Source organism: Penaeus monodon, chromosome 7 (genome assembly GCF_015228065.2).
Source record: "Penaeus monodon isolate SGIC_2016 chromosome 7, NSTDA_Pmon_1, whole genome shotgun sequence".
Taxonomy (NCBI): Eukaryota; Metazoa; Arthropoda; class Malacostraca; order Decapoda; family Penaeidae; genus Penaeus; species Penaeus monodon.
The window spans coordinates 35795273-35802772 of NC_051392.1; positions in this window are offsets into that span (position 1 = coordinate 35795273).

A 7500-nucleotide genomic window follows, 5' to 3' on the forward strand; every position below is an offset into this window, starting at 1 on the left:
ATATATATATATATATATATATATATATACACACACACACACATATATGTATATATAATATATGCGTATATACATATATATCTATCTGTCTGTCTGCCTATAGATAAGAGGGCTTCAAAAAGTTCGTGGAAAAAGGACAGTACGAAAAAACGGTTTCAGTTATGATGTTTATTTTTCAACATATGTTCCATTTAAGTACAATACACTTCTGCAAATGTTGATACCAGCCTTGAAGTTCGTCTGAGTAAAACTGAGGGTCATGTGATCTGAACCATGCCAGAGCAGCTCTTTTTACATCTTCAACCGATGGAAAATTGGTATCTTTCAATTATTTTTTAAAAGTTTGGAAACAAAAAGAAGGGGCTGTAAGGTGGATATCGGACGATTTCCATCGAAATTCACGTAGCACAGTTCTTGTCTGCCGAGCGCTGTGAGCAGGTGCGTTGTTGTGATGGAAGAGAACACCGTGATGCAGCTTTCCAGGGCGTTTTTCTGATTTTTTTTGGGGGGGACAGTTTCTTCATAGCGCATTCTAAAGATGTAATTGTTTTCTTGCTCACGAGAAAGTCAACAAGCAAAATCCCTTCTGCATCCTAGAAGATTGTGGCCATGACCTTTCCTCTTGAATGCTCAGATTTGGCTTTGACTGGTCCACTTCCACGCCTGGGCAGTCACTGCTTTAATTGAATTTCGTCCTCGGGATCGTACTGGTAGAGCCATGTTTCACAATTCTCTGCAGAAAAGCTTCAGAGTCCTCATCCCACTTGTTCAAAATTTCCATTGAAAGATCTACCCATTTGCTGCTGATCTGGGTGCAATAACCTAGGGTCTCATCGAGCAGAAAGCTTGCTTAACCCCGAGCTCTCCACCAGAATTGTGTGAAGAACCCACAGAGACGTTGAGTGTGTCTGCTACTGATTCAGTGGCTATTCGTCGGTCCTTTTCCATCATGTTGCGAACAGCATCATTTTTTTCCTCACAAACTGATGATGGCCTGCCACTGTGGGGCTCATCTTCAATTTCGTTTCTTCCACTTCTGAACCGACTTATCCATTTGTAGGTTGTTGATTTCTTTGATTTCACCATAAACTTACTTTAGAGCGTCAATGACTTTCCTATTCTCCCAACCGAGTTTCATCATGAATTTAATGTTTGTCCTGGCCTCGATTTTGGTGGATTCCATGTTGCTTGAATAGTGCCTGACTTCTAAATGGTGGTGATGCGTTATTACCTGCATTTAAAGATTCATGTTTGAACACGTTAGTAAAAGAATGTTCAGGTACATTGAAAACAAAATCCTTCCATATGATTTTTAGTTATGGACTTTTTCCACGAACTTTTTGAAGCCTCCCTCGTATGTCTGTATGTCTGCCTCTCTATCTGTGTCTATCTATCTATCTTTTACCACACACACATACAAAGCACAATACACATACATACGCACACAACCCCCCCCTCCCCCCTTCACCACACATATACGAGAGAGTAACCCCCCTCCCCCCCTCACCCATGCACTCGTAAGTTAAAGTTTGGAATTCGTAAGGACAAAAGAAGTTATGACTTTGCAGAAATATACAAGCATGTGCACTTACGACTTCCATCAGAAAAGCAGAGGAATCGAACCTTATTGCGGTAATAAATATGGAGCAAAAGAAAGAAAAAGAAAACAGAGAAATATTACCTGCTGACGTAGTCGACGGGGCCTCGGGACGGCGCCTGTAAAGTACAGTACATCAAACCTCGAGTACAAATGGCTGACGATAATGTGCTTCTGATTTACAAGGATGAATGTGGATAACGTGGAATGGTTGTACCGGAAATGTGGTCTATGGATAGACGTATATATACATATGTACACACACACACACACACACACACACACACGCACACACACACACATGCGGTTGTATGTATATATCTGTACACGTACACACACACACACAAATATATGTACACACACACACACACACACACACACACATATATATATATATATATATATATATATATATATATATATATATATATATATATATATATATATATATATATATATATATATATATATATATGTGTGTGTGTGTGTGTGTGTGTGTGTGTGTGTGTGTGTGTGTGTAAAATATGTATATATATAAATACATGTATATGTACGTACATATATGTATATATATACATATACATTTTTGGTATCTCACTCCAAGATCATCACAACATGAAAACTACAATTAAGTATCATGCTGTGACCACGGCGGCTCAAACATGAACCTACCGTTAATAATAATAACATACATATACATATGTACATATGTATGCATGTATGTATACATATGTATATATATATATATATATATATATATATATATATATATATATATATCTATATATTATTTATATATCTTCACGCTCATTGAACTGATCATCCGTGGCATCCCTTACTGAATATATATATATATATATATATATATATATATATATATATATATATATATATATATGTGTATGTGTGTGTGTGTGTGTGTGTGTGTGTGTGTGTGTGTGTGTGTGTGCATTTATATACAGACAACGTTTTTATTATTATTATTATTATTTTAACCCAGTGAGCGCAAGTGGCAAGACTACAATGCCATGCCCACTGTAATAAACTTTTATCTATTGTCTTTACACATAGATGGCTCTACAAGTGCTTAGTCACCAAGGAGTAAGCTATTAGTCTTACCTATCTCATCTGTTTACTCTTTTCCTTCATTTTTTGAAAGCTTTACTTCTATCATTTTATTGCCTTTGCAATTTAATAATAATAATCTCAATAAGAATGATAACAATGTCAGTATCAATAGTATTGGAAAGAATAACACATTTTTTCATCCAATTCAAGGAATGGGGAAAGCAGGATCGGTCACTCCTTGGTGGCTGAGAACACGTAGAGCCATCTGTACGTAACAAAAATCACCAAAATCTAAAGGGGACTGTAAATAAACCCGCTGACATTGGGTTAAGATACATTTTTACACTTTCTCGGCGACTACAAACGCGAAGTTACTCGTCTGTATTGCATTCGAGTCTTGAACGATAGCATGCGTGTCTGCTGTGCTGCCTCGATGTACGATAATCGTTTGTTTGTTTGCGGTAAAAAGGGATACAGAGGCAATACAATGTCATCCAGATTATCATTTATCAATATTGGTGTAATGCGTGAAATTTTTATATGAGATACTGATTGTTATTATCATTATTTAATTATGTGGGTATCAGCCAATTAGCATTAGCAAAAAAAAAAAAAAAAAAAAACTAAGAAACATTAAATGTGTTCGTACCCTCCCACTCGACGCAATTTCACACGATTTTGAGAAAACCTCGTAATGTTTTTCTCATGTGCCATATGCTGCATGGTTCGTGTACTGATTATCTGAAATTACTTTAAGATATTTTCCACTGCCTCCTTTTCTGACGGTAGGAACACGTAATTATATTTTTTAAATAATCAGGAATAGGAACTGTTAGTTTTACTTTTTCAATACAAAGATGTTAGTTGCACTTAGAAGTGTATATAGATGTCTGTCATTTATTTACGAAATAAAACTAGTTTAGAGCGAAACTTTGCTGCCTGGAATATTCTTTGACTGTCCTATTTACTTGAGACTTGATTTAATGAAGCGACTGAGGTATAGAAACGTCTGCGACTTTATCAGGAGGGCGAAGACAAACGCAGATATGAAAATCTTTTCCCTTCCTTTTTTCAGGTTCTTACCACTAAGAGGCAGGGGGACATGTATGGCTGATGCAATACAAGAGAGAATATAATATTCGTGACAGCTGGTATGGCGGTAACTACGCAGGACGTACAAATGCATCTTTGGCGTCCAATACTGCTGGTTACCCGTTTCCAGCCATATTTCAAATCGCGTCTTTTCGCCTTAATTACGAACAGCACAGCACTTCACCTTCCCAGCATGAAACAGCACATTCACCTCGATTCCTCCGTTATATTGGTTACTCGTGACACCCCTCAGGACTCGATTTTACTGCTCAAAAGGCCTCGCTCTCTCTACCAGCGTTGCTCCTCCTTTCCCCAGACAAGCTTGGAGAAGCGTCCTCCGAACGGGTGAACATCGACATGCGCATACGTAGGAGTGTCAATACGTTTCAAATTCTGACTGGAAGTTGTTGGACTACAAATGATAAGGTTTGTTTTCTTTATCTCGAAATTCCAGTGCCTTGATGCCGGGAAAAGCGCATTATAACAAAGCAGGGCAAAATATTCATGTCGTTCTGATTTCCGACTTCTGACTCCTATTGCATTTGCAAAACGATGGTGCGTTCGAATGTATTCTCGAATATACAACAAGAACTTGCAATTCCTGAAAAAATGAGTAATGAGCAAATTTGTAAAAGCACAAGCATATGCCCTTCCTGCAACGTGCAACAGCGATAATGAACATTATATTAACATAACATATTAACATAGTTAATAAAGCTCATCCAAACCCAGTATAATCTACCCTGAACGCGGAAGGTAGAAAAAAAAAAAAGAAGAAGAAGAAATACAAAACTAATTGCTTTATACATTTTCAGAACCGGAGACCTGAAGTTTTGAATTCGCGGATCTCCATTTCTATTTTTGTGTAAATTCTTAGAATTGAGACCCTATTGAGAGCTATTAATCCCTCAGTCCTAACATTCCTTTGTAATTTCTTTCTAATTACTCTCCTTTTTGTGGATTTCGCAACGTCTGTAACCATTTAATAAAATCTTTGTAATTCGTCTGAAAATCGACACATAAACAAACAAGGCTCGGCGAAGAGGGATCCAAACCCATCTAGGAATTTATGTTCTTCGTCTATCTATATTTAATCGGGTGATCCTAGAAGAAGAAGGGGTCTGGAGAAGCAGTTTTGAATAAGGAAAACAAAAGATAGGATTCGTATTCTGCGGGATCTGGAGGAAGGGGTTGGATTCCATAGTTTAGAGGCTCGATTGAAGACAAAATAGGAATGAGGTACGGCTATGACGGAAAAGAGAGAGAGGGAGGGAGGGAGAGAGAGAGAGAAAGAGAGAGAGAGAGAGAGAGAGAGAGAGAAGAGAGAGAGAGAGAGAGAGAGAGAGAGAGAGAGAGAAGAGAGAGAGAGGAGAGAGAGAGAGAGAAGAGAAGAGAGAGAGACAGAGACAGACAGACAGAGAGAGAGAGAGGAAGGAAAAGACAGACACACAGACAGATTGAGAGACAGACAGATAGATGAATAAACAGATAGACAGACGGACAAGTGAATAGATAGATATATATAACAGATTGACAGAGATAGAGATAGACAGAAAGACAGATAAAGAAAAAAAAATCACGAGAATGAGAATTTGTTATAGCATGCGTTACAATGCTATAAACACACACACACACACACACACACACACACACACACACACACACACACACAACTATAAACTACCTCCCCCCCACCCCGCGTACACACTCATTAACAATATTACTATTTAATTCCTTGATTCAGCCCAGCAGTGTATATACGTATTATTATTATTATTATTATTATTATTTTATTACTACTGATAATATTATCATCATTATTTCTATTATCATTATTATTATTATTGTTATTCTTATTCTTATTACTATTATTCTTATTCTTCTTCTTATTATTATTATTATCATAATCATTATCATTATCATCATTGCTATTATTATTATTATTATTATTATTATTACTCCTATCATTATTATGATGATTTCTTTTTTTCTTTAGCTCTGCTAATTAAAATCAAACACCGGGTCACTACCAGCGACATAGGGTAATTGAAGTTTGAGGCAATAGAACGCCAACAAAAACATGCACATAACTTTTGCAGCAGGTTTCCCGAGTGCATAGCAAAGCAGTACATTACCACATCCCACTCTTCCCTTGTCCATTAAGTCTTGTTTTCTTTTGATAGTATAAAAATGGTTGAAGCGGGCCAGGGGTGGGAGCTATCCCGTCCTAGTGACCTGGCGGATTTTTACTTTATTATTATTATTATTATCATTAGTACCACTACTGCTATTATTATCATTATTATTATTATTATTATCATTATTATTATTATTATTATTATTATTATTATTATTATTATTATTATTATTATTATTATTATTATTATGATTATTATTATTATAATTATCATCATTATTATTATTACTATTAGTTATTATTATCATTATTATCATTTTCATCATTTGATTCGGTTTTACGTCCCGAACTCCCTCGCAAGGACAAAGACGATGCCCTGTTGCGAGGGACGTTGGTTCTGGCAAGTAGCGGCTGTTGCCTCGAGTGGACGCCCTCCCTCTTACTCTCTGAACCACTGGTGCCGGAGTCGAACCGCGCCAGCTGGGTGGACGACCCTCGTGGTTCTCAGCTGCGCGCATTACCGCTCCACTGAAGCGGTCGCTGTTATTATTATTATTATTATTATTATTTTTATCATTATCATTATCATTACCATTATTATTCATATTATTATTAATATCATGACTACCATAATCATTATCATTATTATTATTGACGTTATTGTTATTGTTATTATTGTTATTATTATTGTTATTATTATTATTATTATTGTTATTATTTTCATAATTTTTATTATTATTGTATTATTTTCATTATTATTGTTATTATTATTGATATTATTATTATTATTATTATTATTATTATTATTATTATTATTATTATTATTATTATTATTATTATTACTACTACTACTACTACTACTATTATTACCATCATTATTATTATTATCATTACTATTATCATTATTATTATTACTGTTGTTATTATCTTTACCCTCATTATGATGATCATGATGATCATTATTACTATTATCGTTATTAGCATTTCATACACAATTTTGATTTTTTTAACCTCTGCTTAAAATATGATATATTTTTTGGACAAAGTTTAGATACTTTTAGATATTTTAGTAGCATTAAATAACAACATTAGTGAGGAAGATAACTAGATGTCGATAATGTTAATAAAGATTATATTAAAGACATTAATAACATTGGATAATGATTATCCTACTAATATACATTACAAATATCGTGAATTACAACCATAATAACACCACCTGTACCTAATTTGCACGAACAGAATAAAGTATAGAAGATCGGGCAAATGAAAGGATTAGAATGCCTCTCCTGCATAAAATATCTGTTGCGATTCTCATTCCGTCCATAACAAAAGACAGTCGGCGGCAAGAACATCTGGTCCTGATACAGGGTATTCGTCACCGATATTGTCTACGCTGCCGCCAGACTAGCCAGTGATATTGGACAGAGAGAGAGAGTGGCTGGGGGAGAGAGAGGGAGAGAGGGAGAATGGGAGGAAGAGAGTGGGAGGGATAGAGAGAGGGAGAATGGGAGGGATAGAGGGAGAGAGGGAGGAGAGGAGGGAGGAAGGAAGGAAGCAGGGAGAAGGGGAAGTAGGAAGAGAGGGAAAGAAGAAGGGATGGTGA